This window comes from Dipodomys spectabilis, unplaced genomic scaffold (genome assembly GCF_019054845.1).
Source record: "Dipodomys spectabilis isolate Male_0828 unplaced genomic scaffold, ASM1905484v1 ptg000346l, whole genome shotgun sequence".
Classification (NCBI taxonomy): Eukaryota; Metazoa; Chordata; class Mammalia; order Rodentia; family Heteromyidae; genus Dipodomys; species Dipodomys spectabilis.
The window spans coordinates 784,871-803,950 of NW_024871023.1; positions in this window are offsets into that span (position 1 = coordinate 784,871).

The following is a 19,080-nucleotide window of genomic DNA, read 5'->3' on the forward strand; positions in this document are numbered from 1 at the left end:
TCCTTTGGCTGTCCAAGGGATTCTCTCTCTCATAGCACGTTTGCTTTTCAGCTCCTCCTTGAGTTTCTCAATGCTGCTATTGAGAGTTTTTTCACACCTTCATATTTTGCACTGGGACATGCTACTTCTGCATTATATTTCCGATGAGAATCTCAATAGTCTTTTAAGACTTTTTCTTTACTAGTTTTCTTTCTTGTTTTTTACTTCAGTGTAATTTTGTGACAGATCTTTCCACTATGTGTTTAGCTATAATGCTTTACTACCTAATGCTCTTTCCATTTCCCAAGCATTCAGCATCAGAACATGTGCGTCCTTTAACTCTTTCTGAAGAGTAACAATCTCTTTGGTTTTTAAAAAAAATTAAATATATATTTTATTTATATTGCTCTAATCCTATTATTCCCCATGATTCTCCCTAAACCTATTAATTTATGGTCTGCTGAATATCTCTCTTATGTTCTTAGCCCAATAATCCATAGAAGTTTGATATTGAATTAGATTGTATGTGTTGAAATAGATTGTATCTGCAGCCATTTTGATTGCGTCAATCAATCTGTACAACTACAGGGCTTGATGCTTGCTTAAATAGTTCAAGCCCTAAATTGGTGCTAGTTTCATAACAAATCGCAGAAACACAAGAAAAATTACAAGACCAGGTGTCTCAACTCTCACTCATGATATCTGGTGACAGAATAGTTAATGAATAGTCCAGAAGAGAATTGTCCAGGAGCTCTAGAAACACTATTAGGAAACATGGTGAATCATAAGATTGAAAGACTGTAAAGGACCTTGTGAATGTGATAGGGAGCAAGAAGAGGCTAACCAAAGACTAATACTGAGGCTGACACAAATTAATACAAGAAACTTCTGACCTTGAGGAGGCTAGTCAAAGATTAACACAGGAATTGCCTGAGCAGGCAAAGAATTGCAAAAGAGAAAGACAAGAATTGCATGAGCATGAGGAAGCAAATCAAATAGTAATACAGGAATTGTGCAAGCTGGATGAGAATAGAAAAAGATCAATGGAGGCATTCATGAAATCCAAATTAAGGAAGGAATGAAGTCCATTCAAGATCGAAAACAAAGCTCCAACAAAGAATTTGAAGTCATCAAAACAGACCAATTAGAAGGAAAGAATATAAAACACAAAATAGAAGTCTTGACGATAGGTTAACCATGTAGAAGATTGAATCTCTAGGATTGACTACAGCCTAGGTAACACAGAGAAAGAACATACAACTATACAAGACAAATCCAACAAATATGAGAGGTATATTCCATATTTCAAAAACACTTTCAGAAGGACGAATCTGAGAAAAATGTGTGTAGAAGAGTACCTAGAGATAGTAATTAATGGTCTACAAAATTTATTTAACAGGATCGTGGCAGAGAACTAACCTAACATGCAAAAATCTAGGCCTATTCATCTACAAGAAGCTTTTAGAACCCCAAATAGACCGTACAAGAACAGGACCTCCCACCAACACATTATAATATGCATAGGATCAATTCAGACAAAGCAAAGAATCCTTAAAGCTGTCAAGAAGAAAGATCAAACATTTATAAAGGAAAAAACAATTAGAATAACCTCAGATTTCTCATCAGAGTCAATCAAAGCCAGAAGAGCCTGGAATGATGTATTGCATGTTCAAAAGACAAACAACTATCAACCAAAAATACTGTTCTCACAAAAACTCACATAGAAAAAATCAACAACACAAAGAGTTGGTTCTTGGACAAAATTAACAAAATTGATAGACACTCAGCAAATTGTATCACAAAACGAAGACAACACACCCAAAGAAACAAATTCACAAGTAAGAATAAAAATATCACCACAGAAACTAGCAAGATTCAGAACATTATAAGGGAAGACGTCTCAAACCTTTATGCTAATAAGTTTGAGAACTTGGAAGAAATGTCGATATGACAAATATCGATATGACAAAATTACACCAAGATGAGTTAAACCAATTTAACAGACCCATATCAAGGATCAAAATAGGAATAGCAATGAGACCTCTCATCTAAAAAACGTCCAGGAGCAGATGGCTTTACAGCAGAATTCTACAAAGCCTTCAAAGCAGAGCTCACACCAATACTCCTCCAAATCTTCAATGAAATTAAAAGAGAAAGTTCACTACTGAACTCTTTCTATGAAGCAATCATAACCCTCATCCCCAAACCAGCCAGGTACTCATCAAAGAAAGAGAATTATAAACGTATTTCTTTGATGAACAATTGATGCAAAACTTCTCAACACATTTTGGGCTAATCGACTTCAACAACCCTTCAAAAAAATCATGATCAAACAGGATTCTCTTCAGGAATGCAAAGCTGGTTCAATAGATGCAAATCAGTTATTACAATTTATAACTTCAGGAAGCTCAAGGATAAGAACCAAATGATGTTCTCAATAGGTGTAGTTAACATTTGACAAGATTTAACACCCCTTTATGATGAAGGCTTTGGAAAAATTAGGAATCCATAGAATATTCATAAATATAAAGCTATATAAGACAAACCTACAGCTAGCATTATACTTAATGGTGTAAATCTAAAGCCATTTACTCTAAAATCAGGATTGAGTCAAGTATATCTGCTCACTCCACTTCTCTTCAATTTAGTGTTACAATGCTTTGCTACAGCAATAAGACAAGAAGCACATATAAAGGGGAACCAAATAGAGAAAGATGAAATAAACTCTCCATCTTTGCAGATGATATGATCTTGTATTTAAGAATACCACGGACTCTACTCACAAGATATTAAGCTGATCTGAAAGTTTGGCAAAGTAGCAGTGCATAAAATTAACCCTCAAAAAGCAATGTTTTTTTTGTATGCCAACAATGAGAAGAGTACAGCTGAAATCAGTAAAGCAACTCCATTTGTAATACCGTCACAAAATATAAAATACTTAGGAGTTAACTCTACTGAAGAAGTGAAGGATCTCTTCGATGAAAACTTAAATTATCTGAAAAAAGTAAATCAAAGGAGAACTGAGGAAGTGGCAAACCTCCCATGATCCTGCATTTTAAGGATAAACATCGTGAAAATACAATACTTCTCATGGCTAGCTATAAATTCATTGCCATACTTTTCGATATTCCAACTTCATACTTCAATGAAATAGAAGAAGCAATCCAAAAATTTATATGGAAAAATAATAGACCAAAAACAATCATTAAGAGAAAGAACTGTGCTGGAGGAATATTAATACCAAATTTCAAACTCTACTACAAACCCATAGTAATCAAAATCGCTTGGTATTTGCACAAGAACAGACCTAAGGATCAATGGAATAAAACAAATCCCAGAAATGAACCCAAAGACCTATAGCAGCTAATCATTGATAAGGGAGCTAAAAGAATTGAATGGAAGAAAGACAGCATCTTCAGTAAATGGTGCTGGCAAAATTGGTTAATCATCAGAATCACCTCCAAGTGGATCAAAGACCTCACAGTCTAAGCAGTACTCTGAAAACATTACAGGAAGCAATTGGAGAAATCCAAGGTCTCCTTGACACAGACTGAAATTGTAGTAGAGACCCAGAAACACAACAAATCAAAGTATAGATGGACAAATGGAATTGCATGAAGCTGCAGAGCTTTTGCATGGCAAAGGACATAACTAGCAATATCAAAAGAAAGCCCTCAGATCGGGAGAAGATCTTCACTAGCTATACAATGGACAATTATCTCATATCTAAAATATATTTGGAACTTGAAAACATCAATTCTATAAGAACAAATCTTCAAAGAAACAACTGCCTAGGAGGGAGAGGAAGGTGGCGGAGGAGAAGCTGGAGGTTAAACAAGCTCTTGCATAGAAAGCAGCTTTAGTGTTCCAGTGAGCAGTCCTAGCATAGAGAATCACACCAAGTGTGTTATCACAGATAGAGTTTGGCCAGAGAGGGAAAATCCAGAGAAGGAGACAGATCAGAGCACTTGCTGTTAGCCCCAGCTGCGGAGGCAGCAGCGGCAGTGGCAGCAGCCATACCCTCCACACCTACAACAGAGTGAGTTTGGGACAAAGGTGCCAGACACAACAGGGGAGTGGATTTTACCCAACACCAGCAAGAACTGACAAGTAGCAGATCACAGATCAGAAATGGCCCATGAACCAAGAATCTGGAATGAGTAGAATCCTGACATCCTAACTCCTTCTCAGGGAGCACAGGAGGAAAGTCCACCCCTCCTCCACCACCAGAGAACTCCATCTTTGATACTAACAAAGGCCTGGCTGAGCATCTAGCTCCAACTAGGACTTGGAAGGAAAAAAAAGAGTCATTTAGCAGGTCACCCGAACCTGACCTGACCTGCCAGGCTAATCTCCACCCATGGGAAATTCATCCTCCTAAGGTAGAGAGATCTGCCCCTGGAGGAGTGATTTTCTTCACTGGGTAAGCAGAGACAGAGGTTGCCCCTCTCTACAGCAGCCTAGACAAACAATGGAAACAGTAAAAATAAACCCTAGGAATGGCTACAGGCTGGGCACTGTGAGTGTCTCAGGACTTAGCTCCTCAGGAAAAAGCTGTTTGCTGAAAAGCCTCAACCTTACCCAGAACCTAACCTCTTCACAGCATTTCCAAACTAAAGGAAACAGCCATATCCCTCTTTTATAATACTCAAAGGAGGTCTCCCTCCTACTGAACTAGCCTGGGAGGAGGATCACAGAGTCCTGGGTAAAGCAGAGCATTTTTGTGCCTGCTCAAACAAACTGACTTAAGAAACCAATCAAGTCACTGGACAACCAACCACCACAAGCAGACCACAGACTCGACCAAGAGACTTGTTATGGAGCTAGAAAAGATACATGATCTTCCCATCATCTCCCCCCCCACAAAAAAAAATTAAAGAACTCTTTTTGTACCTTTCTTTAATTTAAATTAAAAAACTGTTTTCTATTAATCTATTTTTCTCTCATAACTTTAGGTGTATATGCTGTGTGCACACTTCTTTTTTAATCTTTTTGGACGTTTGGGTCCTTCTTTACATTTTTTTTCATTTTTTCCTCTTTCTTTCTTTTTTGGTGACTTAAGTACTGTTTTGCTCATAGCCAGACATATTCCCGTAGTCGAATATTAGACCTTCTCTCCAATTGTACATACATTTAGTCCAGAACAGTATTACTCGATTCACAAGCTCTTAGGCTTCACTACTTTAATAGCAGTATTATCTCTCTATATCTATATAATTAATAATAATTAATATAATTAATAATATTCTAAGAAATTTTATGTTTTAGTTTGTCATGTCTTCTCAATATCCCTCCTCTCCTCTCATCCTATCCTTTTCTTCTCTCAATATGATAGCTTTAGTCCTACATAATTTTTCAGTGTTTCACTTTTTAGTTTTCAATTTTTGCTCTTGTTTTTTTTATTTTTTAAAAAATTATTTCTCTTATCATTTTGTCCAATCCATTTCCCTCACTGACATTAGGACTTGGTTAAATTCTCTCTCCTTTTACTTCTCCACATCCCTCTAATCCTATTTCCCCCCACATTTCTCCCTAAACCTAATAATTTCTGGTATGCCAAAACCTTCTTTCCTCTTCTTAGTCCATTAATCCATAGTTGTTTGATGTTGAATAGAATGTATCTGTTGAACTATATTTCATCTGCAGCCATTTTTATTCTGCAACTACAGGATACTGGTTGATGCTTGCCCTAAAATAGTGCTCTAAAACAAAATTGGTGTTATTTTCATACCAAATGGTTAGAAAAGACTAGAGAAACACAAGAAAAATGCCAAATCCATGTAAATCCCCTCCTATTCTTGATAATCAGGTGACAGAACAGTTAATAAATAATCCAGAGGAGAGTTCCCAAATCGTTCTACAAACACTACTGGTAAACATGGTGTATGAAAAGACTGAAAATCTGTAAAGGGCTCAGTGTGAATGTGATAGGAACCAAGAGGAGACAACCCAAAAATTAATACAGGAATCTCATGCTTGTGAGGAAGCTACTCAAAGATAAACACAGGAATGGCATGAGCAGGTTGAGAACAGTTAAAGAGAAATAAAGGAATTGTGTGAGCTGGCTGAGAACAGTCAAAGTTATAGGAATTGCATGAGCAGGCTGAGAACAGTAAAAGAGGAACACAGGAATTGTGTGAACATAAGAAATCTAATCCAAGAGTAATACAGGGACTGGGAGAGCAGGATGAGAATAGATAAAGATCAAGAGGCATTCATGGTATCCATAAACAGACAGCAAAAGAATTCAGGGAGACCAAAAAGGAATGCAGAATGAAGCCCAACAGAAGGAATGGGAATCCAAAGCTACTATAACCAATCAACTAATTGATTTGAGAATAAACACTGAACACCAAATTAAGGAAGTAAAGAAGTTCACACAAGATCTAAAACAAAGATCTAAAAAAAGAATTTGAAGCCACTAAGCTGACCAATTAGGAGGGATAACAAAGAAATAACAAAGTAGAAAGCCTTGACAGAGATTAGACCATGAAGAAGATCGAATCTCGGGGATTGAAGACAGCCTAGCTATTAAAGAGAAGGAACATACAACTATCCAAAACAAATCCAAGAAATATGATAGATACATTCAATATTTGGAAGATGCCGTCAGAAGATCTAGTCTGTGGATAATGGTGGTAAGGAGCACGTAGACACAGAAGTTAATGGTCTAGGAAATTTGTTTAACAGGATCCTAGCAGAGAACTTCCCAATCATGCAAAAAGATAGGCCTATTCAGATACAAGTATCCTTTAGAACCACAAATAGACCAGACAAGAACGGGACCTCCCACCATCACAGTATAATCTGCACAAGATCAATTCAGATCAAGGAAAACATCCTTAATCTCTCTAGGAGAAAATATCAATCAACTATAAAGGGAAACCAATTAGATTCACCTCAAATTTTTCAGCAGAGACAATTAAAGCACGAAGAGCCTGGACTGATATATGCCATGCCTCAAACACAAACAACATCAACCAAGAATACAATATCCAGGTACACTCTCCTTCACAACCAAAGGTCAAATACAAACTTTCCATAGCAAAGAAATATTGAAATGCTATATCTCCTTCAATCCATCCCTACAAAAGCTACTTAAAGATGTCCCAACAAGACCACAAAAAAGGCCAAGAAACTGCATCCAAACTGAGAATTAGAAAGAACCCAGTTGTGAAAGCCCCCAAGAAGTTGATAACATGGCAGGAACTACCAAACACCTCTCAGTCTTAACTCTCAACATTAATATACCTAACTCTCCAATTAAACGACGTAGACTGCCTAGTTGGATCAGAAAGCAAGCTCCTATCTGCTGCCTTCAGGAGTCACACATTGCCCATAAAAATAAAAATATTTTGAAACTGAAATGCTGAAACAAAATCTACCAAGCAAATAGCCCCCATAAACAGAGAGGAGTTGCTATCCTAATATCAGATAAAATAGACTGCAAATTCAAATTAGTGAGAGAGATAAAGGTCATTAAATATTAATAAGGGATTAATAAGGGATCTCTTCTAAACATCTATTCGCCCAACAAAGGAGCACCCAAATTTATCCAAGAAACACTACTTTACTTGAAATCTCACATATATCAAAAAACATTAAATGTTGAGGATATTAACATCCCACTACCACCAATAGATAGATCAACTCAGTAAAAACTAAACAGAGAAGGTGCAGATCTAAACAACTGCATAGATTAACTAGATTTAACAGTTATCTATGGAATATTTTAACCAGCAGCATTAGAATAGAATGTCTTAGCAGCACATGGAACATTTTCCAAAATAGACCACATTTAAGGTTACAAAGCAAACTAGTCCAAATTCAGCAACATCAGTTTGTTTTTTGGCATAACAATTTTACATCTCATTGTTGCAATGGGTCCACCTGTATCCCCTCTTTTAACGATTTGTCTTTCCCTTCCCCTCCACAAATTACAACAACATCATATCCAGTGAAAGCAGGGGTTATACCATGGGGGAGGGACATACAAAGCAACAAAGAAATAATCATATATAGGTTAGAAACAATCACATGAAAGAACAAAACATTTGAATACATAACTTAGGCGTCATTTCCCTAACATCAACTTATCTGACCTTTTATGTTTGACTCAGACATATACTAGTTGTTGCAAGTAAGGGAAACCATGGGACCTATGTTTCCTTGGGCATGGCTTACTTCACTTAATATAATTTTTTCCAAGTCTTTCCATTTCCTATCAAATGGGGCAATGTCATTCTTTCTGATGTAGACATAGAATTCCATAGTGTACATATACCACATTTTCTTGATCCATTCACCTACTGAGGGGCATCTGGGTTGGTTCCATATCTTAGCTATGGTAAATAATGCTGCAATAAACATAGTCGTGCTGGTCGATTTAGTTTCACCTTAAATTCTCAAATCTTTAACTCCCTAATCTATCCCGAAATAATTCAAATCCACTGATTTCATAGAAATCCACCCCACAATTTTTGATAAAGTGGATTGTCCTAAAATATGCGTCATTCCATTTTGCATCAGGAATTTTGTGGACTACAGTGCCAAATTAACTATAAATATGTGGGAGGCATATATACATGTGGAAAGTTACAAGCAAGTTGAAAATGAAGATATAAAGTCATCGAATATGGTTTCATGAAAGTGTCTTGTGTCATACTCGACAGTCACAGTGAACTCTTCTTGGAACATTTTAGAAATATATTGTGAAATTACTAAAGATATCCTCTTGCCCTATAAATATCACATTCTGTGCACAAACCTATCTTATCATCACCATGAGCATTTTGTGCACCGAGTTTTTCCTTGACACAGGCTTTGGAAAAACTCACAGTGTCCTGCAGGTGAGATTACACATGGAAATCATTGAGATGGATGAGGTTCTTGTATAGTAAAACATATACTTCAGAATTTTGGTTGAAAAATCGTGACGAAATTTTCATGGTCATTCTATTTGCAAGAGATATTTGATGTAAGATTAGTATAAGGGATAATGTATCATTACACTTTTGTTAAAGATTCATTGGGTTCTACAATTATTACAATAAATGAAATGGAAGTTGATATTCACAGAAGAACTTGAGGATAGTGATAAATTAAGTACGATTTGTTCTCTCTAGGAAAACATGTAGATTTGGACTTGGTAATTGAAATTTCCATACTTCTACCTTATCAAATCTATGTGAAAACTGACATGGTGAATTGCAATAAAGATATAAACACCTGGGTTTAATTCCAGATTCAAGGAAAACAATGTGTACTCTAATAAAATTTGAAAGTTTGAATAGGTATCATAAATCAAAATGAATTTATTTGGTTGAACTTCACTAAGTATTTATAAATTTAAATGTAGATAAAGCAAGGAGAAATGGTTTCAACTCATGTTTTGTTCACTGAATTATTCTTGCAAAGTAGTAATAGAAAACAGTATTATTTTCCTTTCTGTAAAAAGACCCAAAGATATATTTCTGTATTCTGCCTATAAAGAACAAGGAAATTCACCAGTTGTTGGAGAGAATTGCAAAGACTAATAATAGCAGTTATTGTCAAAAAGTTTCATGCTTCTTTTCACTTTCATTTTCATTCAAACTTTGTCACTGTATACACAACGTCTCAAAATTACACTTAGACACTCTTTCCCAACACATTCAAAGTTCATTGAACATTTAAAGTGTGACACTAGTCAATCTATTTCTTTAATGATTATGGTCCAGTTTTTCAAACCTTACTCTAAAGTTTTCATTCATGCTCAGTTATTTATTGGCACAGGTTCTAAAATATGTCTCTTATGAAATATTTATGATTATGTTATGCATCCAGGAATATTAGAAGGAATCCTTCTAATTTTGTACAGGAAAGAAAATCTACGGTGGATATACTATATAACTTTATTGAAATGAACTTAAATCAACATGATGATTTGACCTCCATTTCAATATTTGTGAAGAAATGCATAAAAACAAGGGACAAAGTGATTATTTCATGAGATGTATCCTACCAAAGGTACATGCTTAAAGTTAGGCAAGTAAAATATAAATGGATAGCATGTAAATACTTTCAGGTACAATTACAAGCAATGTGACACTTACATGCTTATATGTACACAAAACAAATATTATTGTAAAGTGACAATCACATTGTGAAGTGTTATCAGGTAAATATCTTCTCCTGGCAAAAGAATATGTAAATGTCACCTGTCAGAATGAACATGGAAATATTGGACTTTGATATGAACATGGAAATGATTGTCATTAACTTAACATTAGCATTTCCTTATTAAGAATATTTTCTCTAATACGTATGACTTTGAGGATTCTCTGCCAGAGGCACACCAACATTTGGAGCACTTTCCTGGAACTGAGCCCAAGGTCAAAGGCTTGAAACAATGACCCAATCATGGTTTAAACACTCATTACCAGGGAAAAATAGAAAAAAATATATTGGACAACCTGTGTTCAAAGTTTATCAGGATTGAGTAAAATCAAGTATTGAAGGCAGGCAAGACTCCTGAGTTTTAAATTCCAAAAATCATAGTAATGTGCCCTGCTTCACATTATGGGTGCTGAAACAGAGTAGGGAAAAATTGTGACACCATTTCTGTGTGTACACATACACCCACACCCACCCATAGAAACACACACACAAAAAAAAATTTGCATCAACAAATGCAAAGGTAACAAAAATATCTGATCATGTGAATATCTTCTGACATGTGAATAATGAAAAAGACAGGATCAGTTAAAACCTTAAGAGACATCATCAAGTAACCTGGTTCTCTTATCAATTCACAGGTTGCTAGTTTCATCCAATTTGAAAATCCAAAATAATGATGCTTTCATAAGTAAGATATATTAGTGTAAGGGAACAGGGTTAGTATTACCATGAAATTCAGTGTTCTCACAACCGAGGAAGTTAGAGAAATATCACTGCCCAGCAAACATTCCTGAGTTTCAAAGAGAAAATACAAGATGATCCAAATAGAATGAATAAAATCTAAATATTGCAGTGTAAATAACTCAAATATTCTGGAAATACCCATGAGTATGGGGCATTATTGATTAACATTGCATTCCATTTGTGTCTGATTTGTGTTGGAGGTTTTCATGGTTCTTGAAATCTGGCTTGGGTGCAAGCCCAAGGCTCTTCATATCAAGGCTAATAATCTACCAATTGAACAACAATTCCACTTCCAATTCTGAGGCGATGAATTAGTGATGAGAGCCTCATAGAGGCTCCTGATAGGCTGCCATGAAACCTGATCTTCAGATGTCAGCCTCCTACCGGTTGATGGAATATTTTGCTTGTTTGTTACCTACATTCATGCGCCCTAGAGGTCTAAGACTATCTATGATTTTCCTGAAGGATAATTCAATAGTTAGAAGAGACCATCAAAAGGCCTAATTTAAGGCTAATGTGTGTAGAGGAAGGCCAAGAGACAAAAGTGAGAGAATTTCCCAAACATGCAAAAAGATAGGTCCTTTCAGAGACAAGAAGACTTTAGAACACCAGATAGACGAGACCAGAATAGGACATCCCACTGTCACATTGCAATCCACACAGAATCAAATGAGGCAAAGGAAAGGATGCTTAAAGTTTTCACGGAGAAAAAATAATCACCTATAAGGGGAAAACAATCAGAATAATTTCAGAATTCTCAGAAGAGACAATGAAAGCAAAAGGGTCTGGAATGATGCATGCCATTTCCTAAAGACAAACAACTATCAACCAAGAATACTCCACTCAGCTAAATTCTCCTTCCTAACAGCAGGACAAATAAAAATCTTTCAGACCGAAACAAAATACTGAAACCATATATCTCTACCAAATAGTATTATAAAGGACACTTAAATGTATTCTACACATAGAAAACCAGTAAGAGCACAATAGAGGCCAAGAAGCAGCCCCTGAAGAGAGAATAAAAGAATCATAGGAAGAACCCAGTGGGCACGGCTCCCAAGAAATGGATAATGTGGCAGGAACTACCAAATACCTCAGTCCTAATTCTCAATATTAAATGGAATCAACTCTCCAATTAAGCAACATAGATTGGCTAGTTGTATAAAAAAATCTGCCTTTAATACACACACACACCGTCCACAAAAATAAATATCTTATGAAAATGAAAGGATGGAGCAAAGTCTAGCAAGCAAACAATCACCATAAATAGGTGGGAGTTGAAATCGTAATATCAGATAAAATAGACTTCATGTTAAAATTAGCAAGAAGAGATAAAGAATGTCATTACATACTCATTAATGGATCTCTCCTTCAGAAGTATATTACAATTCTAAATATCTATTCACCAAATAACAGAGGACCCAAATTAATCAAAGAAAACTACTTTCCCTAAAATTTTATATAGATCATAAGACATTAATTATTGGGGCCTTTTATTCACCACTATCCCAGCAGTGTAGAACAACAGAGCAAAAAACTCAAGAGAGAAACCTCAGATATAAACAACTGAACAGATCAACTAGACTTAACAGACATGTACAGAATATAATACCAGTAGCATCAGAATACACGTCTTCTCAGCAGCTCATGAAACATACTCCAAAATAAATCACATTTTAGGTCACAAAGGAAATTTGTCCAAATTCAGAAACATTGAAATTATCTCCGGCATTCTCTAAACCACGAGGGAATAAAAGTAGAATTCAACACCAAAAGCCACCCAAGAAAATACTGTAATACATGGAGGTTGCACAACACCTGTTGAACCACCAATCGGTCCTGGAACAAATTAGAATGGACATTCAAATGCTCATGATATTTAACAAAAATGAACATACAAATTACAGCTCCTCTGGGACACAGGAAAGGTAGTACTAAGATGCAAGTTTATAGCTCTGAGTCCATACAGCAACAAAGTGGAGAGATTTGAAAACCAATAATTTGACAATTCTGCCAAAGGCTATCTACAAATTTATTGCAATACTTATCAATATTTCAACCTCATTGATCAATGAAATAGAAGGAGCAACCCAAAAATTCACATGCAACACCGAATAACAAAAGCAATCTTTAGCAGAAAGAACAGTGCTGGGAGAATATCAACACCAAATTGCAAACTCCACTACAAAGCCAGAGTAATGAAAATATCTTTGAACAGGCACAAGAATAGACCTGAAGAGCAATGGAATCGAACTGAAGAAACTGAAGAAATGAACCCCACAGACTGCCTAAACTTTTATAAGGGAGTTAAAACTATAGAATGGAAGAAAGCCTCTTCAGTAAATGCTGCTTTCCAAATTTGTTGAACAAAAAACTAAAGCTCAATTCTTATGTATCACCCTGTGCCCAAATCAACTCCAAATGAATCAAAGACTTCACTGTCAAAACAGACACATTGAAAACATTACAGGAGGTCTGGGAAGGTGGCTCAGTGGTAGAACGTTTGCCTTGCATGCATGAGGCCCTGGGTTCCATTCGTCAGCACCACATAAGCAGGAAAAAAAAACAGGAATGGCGCTGTGGCTAAAGTGGTATAGTGCTAGCCTTAAAGCTGAGGGACAGTGCCCAGGGCCAGAGTTCAGGTCCCACGAATGGAACTCCCCCCCCCAAAAAAAAGTACAGGAAGGAATAGGAGCTATTCTAGTGCTCCATGACAAAGGACAAATTTTTCTGAAGAAAGATCACAAACACAAAAACTCAAAGAAAATGTTGGACAAATGGGATTTCATGAAACTGCATAGGTTCTGCATGGGAAAGTACATAGCTACCAAGGTCAAAGGAAAGCCCAGGGATTGGGAGAAATCTTTATTATCCGTCCAACAGACAATGGTCTCATACCTAAAATATAATTAGAACTCACACAATTGAAACCACCACCAACCAATCCTCAAAGAAACAACATCCCCACTAATAAATGGATTAAAGACTTGAAGAGAAACAATAGAAAGAAAGAAAGAAACACTTGTGTCCCTACCTTGGTGTTGATTTCACTTAATATCATCTTATCTGGTCATATGTGCATAACTTTTGACTTTTTCTGCTTACCCAGATATATACTACTTATTGCAAAAAAGGAGAAACCTGCAAACTATGGTTCTTTTTTTTTGTTGCTTTGTATGTTCTTCCCCCAAAGTATAAGACTGTTTTATTGCATTTGATGTCGGTGCCCAGCATCTTGTATATATACTTCTCTAATTTGGGGAGAGAAAAGGATAAAACAAAAAAAAATTATATAAGGATACAGGTTGACCCATTGTAACAATGAGATCTACAAGACACTATGTTGAAAAATGAGAAGTACAAGTTCTCAAGTCAAAAAGGAACTTTGGTCGGGGGGAGGATTGGGTGGGTGGGGATTAGGCTGGGAAGGAATGGGAAGGGGAAAAAAAGGAGGAGGCTACAATGCTTGATAAGAAACTTACTCGTTATCTTGCCCATGTAATTGTAACCCCTTTGTACAGTATTTTCACAATAAAAAATAAATAAAAATTAAAAAAAAAACAATAGGTGGGAGGGATGTAGTTGTGGAGGCAGGAGGGATGGTAGGGGAAAACAGAGGCAACAATGCTCATTTCCTTGCTCATGTAACTGTAATCCTTCTGTACAGTATTCTTTTTTTATAGTGAAATACCATAAAGAGGAGTTAAAATTACATTGGCAAGGAAATGAGTACATTTCTACTCAAGCACTGTTGCCTCCTCCATTGTTTCCCCTTATCATCCCGTCCCATTTCCTCCCCTTTAACGCATTCGCCCCACCCCCGCCCCGGTGCCAAAGTTGAAAAGTTCGTTTTTCCACATGACATATTGTACACTTCATTGTTGAAATGGGTCCACCTGTATTCCTATTTAAACAATTTTTCTCGCTTCCCCTCCACAAATCAAACCAACATCAAATACAGTGAAAACAGAGATTATACCATCGCCAAGGCACCAACAAAAGAACAAAGAAATACCTATAAATATGTTAGAAACAATAGCAAAAAAGAAAAAAAAAACATTTTGGTCTTTATCTTGGAGTTCATTTTGCCTAACATCAACTTATCTGATCTTTTCTGCTTGTTTCAGACATATACTCGTTATCGCAAATATCGGAAACCATGAGACTAATATTTCTTTGGGCCTGGCTTACTCTACCTAATATAATTTTTCCAAGTCTTTCCATTTCCTAACAAATGGGGCAATGCCATTCTTTCTGATGGAGACATACAATTCTATTATGTATATTTATCAGTTTTCTTGATCCATTCATATACTGAGGGGCATCTATTTTGGAAAGCAGTATGGAGGTTCCTCAAAAGACTCCACATAGAGCTCCCCTATGACCCAGCAATCCCACTTTTGGGCATTTACCCAAATGATCACAATCAAGACCATATTAAATCTACCCGCACAACTATGTTTATTACAACATTATTTACCATAGCTAAGATATAACATAATATATAAGTATATATACAGATATAAACATATAATATATACGTTTATATATAATATATAATACATATGTACATATAGGTATAAATACAGATATATACATATAAAATATAGGTTATATATTATATGTTTATATATTATATATACCTATGTAAAGTATATAACTACTTGTAATATATAGTTAAATATAATATAAAATATATATCTAGAATACATAATATATATTATATGCCTATGTGTTATATGTATTATATATTATATTTGTTATATAACATATGTGCATATAATATATATTATGCAATAAATATAATGTATATTATATTTATTATAGTAACAATGCTCGATAGAAATTGTTCTCATTATTTTTCTCATGTAACTCAAACCTCTTTGGTTTTGTGTTTTGGCAGTCTAGAAAGAATGACATTGCCCCATTTGTTAGGAAATCAAAAGACTTGGAAGAAATTATATTAATTGAAGTAAGCTAGGCCCAAAAAGCATAGGTTCCATGGTTTCCCTTATTTGCAATTACTATTATATGTATGAAACAAGCAGAAATGGGCAGATAAGTTATTAGGCGAAATGAACCCCAAGATAAGGACCAAAGTGTTTTTTTCTTTCCTGCAATTGTTTCTAACACATTTATAACATCATTTCTTTGTTGCTTTGCATGTTCCTCCCCCATGACATAACCCCTGTTTTCACTGTATTTGTTGTTGGTATACTTTGTGGAGGAGAAGTGAAAAAAATGTTTAAATAGGGATACCAGTGGATCCATTGCAACAATGAGATGTACAATATGATATGTTGAAAACAAACTTTACAACTTTGTCTGGGGGGATGGGGTGGGAGATGGGAAGAGATGGGTATGGGTAACAAAGAGGAGGCAACAAGGCTTGATAAAAAGTGTACTCATAAAGTTGCCCATGTAATTTTAACCCCTCTGTACAGTATTTTCAAAATAAAATAACTAAATAAAATAAACTTCTTCATAATAAAATATATATTGAAAAATGTTAGGACTTCAAAACTTTGCTTACAACTCATGACTTTGGAGACATCACAGTCCTTTTGTGAACATATATACTCATTGTGCATTAATGTCAATTGAGTTTTGGCATTCCATTGTGACATCACCAATTGTGGCTTCACAAATGTATTATGATTTCAACACGTTTGTGTCACCACAACTAATTGTGACATTAAAACTTTATTATGACATCATATTTTTACATCATATTGCCATTATGATGTAACTGTCCCATTTTATTTTCACAAAACTAGTATGATCTCCTAAAGTTTTAGAAAATTCCTGGCCTTTGGGACTCCAGCTTTTTCCTTGAACTCCTGTACTCCTGTACTAGGAGCAAATGAAATTGAAGAAGTGCTTGTGATATTTCAAACTTTTTAAAATCACAAACACAATTTGATCTCATCACCCCAGTGATATAACAAACCCATTATGATATCACATTGCCATTTTGAATCATGATCACATTATGACTATTATAGGTTTGTGAAAACCAATGGGACAGTAATATCACAATGACGATGTGATGTCACAATATCATGTCATGATTACTTCTTAGCATATGAGTACTTCTTAGCTCCTTTGAATAAACACAAATCCATTGGGACATCACAATACATTTTTGAACCCATATCCTCATTGTGAACTAATGACAATTGAGATCAGATGTGCCATGGTAACATCACCATTGTGACATCATCACAATTTGGACAGCACATTGCTCAAATGACAACATCTCCTTATTTTGGCCTCACAATACTACAATGTCATGATAGAATGATATCACATATGCATTGCTACGTCATACATCCAATATGAATGCGTATAATATGAATTCGTTTTATTTCAAATGTGACGTGTCCTTTTATCAGAAATCCATTGTGACCCCATAACCATTGTGATACCACAAGTCCAATGTGACATCACAAACTTCCATCCTTATAATTTTGGTAAAATGTTACTATTGTGATTTCTATCTTAGGCCATTTGTGAGCTCATAATCTGTTCTTGACTTTCTAATATTTCATGTATGACATGTGATATCAGAAAATAACTGTGACAACATTACCGTTGTAACATCACACTGCCAGACCTTTTGAACATTGTGTCACATAGTGACATCACAAACCTCTTTGGACTTTATCACATTTTTGTTGAGATGCATTTGGAGATAGCACAATCCCTTTGTGAACACATATATTCATTGTGAATAAATGACAATTGAGATCTAATATACCATTATGAATTCAGCATCCCATTGTGACCTCACAAACTTGTTGTGACCTCATCACAATTATGGCATCAACAACTATTTATGATATCAAAATATTGTTATGTAATAGTATTGTGACATCACATTTCCTTTGTGATACCATTGTCCCATTTTTTTTCACAAACCTATTACACCCCATAACATATTAGAAAATTGATGTACTTTGGGACAACTAACTCCTTCCTTGAGCACATACCCTCATTGTAAAATAGTAGCAATTGAAATTAGACCTATGATTGTAATATTACAAGTGTGGTCAATTCATTATCCTATTGCTGACTTCATTACCACTGTGACATCACAGAAACATTGTGACATAACATTGCTGTTGTGACATCATTATCACATTGTGACATCCCAACCTGTTATAACCTCTCAGAACCATTGAAAAAAACACAAGGCCTCCTTTGTGACATCAAAGTCCCTTTATTTATTTACATCTTCATTGTGGAGTAAGGACAATTAACATCAGATCTACCATTGCAACATGAGAAACCCTTGGTTACATCATCACCAGTATGACATCACAAAGTTGTCCCCTCCACATAACATTTGAAATGCTGCCCGTGTGATACTTAGACCCTCTTTGAGCTCATAATTTGTTTTCAACCACATAATATTTGCTATGACATGTGATATTAGAAAAACACTGTGACATAATGAAAATTTTGACATAACATGGTCAGAGGTCACAACCATTTTGCCACATTTTGACCATCATCAGTTTGTTAGGAATTCATCACATTCCTGCCAACACATGCCTTTGGAGACCTCACAATCCCTTGCTGAACTCATATACTCATTGGCAGTTAGACAACCCATTGGGACATCACAACACTATTGTGACATCATCATTATGGCATCAACAAATAATTGTGACAACATTACATAATCATGACATGATATATCATATTGCCATGGTTATATTACTGTTCCATTGGGTTTTCCCAAACATATTATGACTTTATAACCTTTTAGAAAGTTCATAGGCTTTGGGACTTTAAGCTTCATATGAACTTGTATATTATGACCCATAAAATCAAGACAATACTTCGAAGCACATTTAAGATAATAAACAAATTTATTTACACTAGAAAAGGATCTGAAACTACCTTGGACTGGACTATATACCCAGAGACATGAGCAGCCTCGACCACCTCAGACCACCAATGTGCCCATTATTAATTCGTCTGAATAACACCAGCCCCCAAATTAAGACCTCCAAAGCTCCAAACTTCAAGGGGCAAAGTTTTTTTCCTTTTCCCTTCCTCCCATCATTTCTACACACCTGTTCTTTCTTCCAGGTTCTTCCTTTTTCCCCTTCCATCACTTCGTTCTTCTCTTCAGGCCCCTCCACACTCCACATGTGTGTCCTGCTCTGCCCCAGTGGCCAATTTTCATCT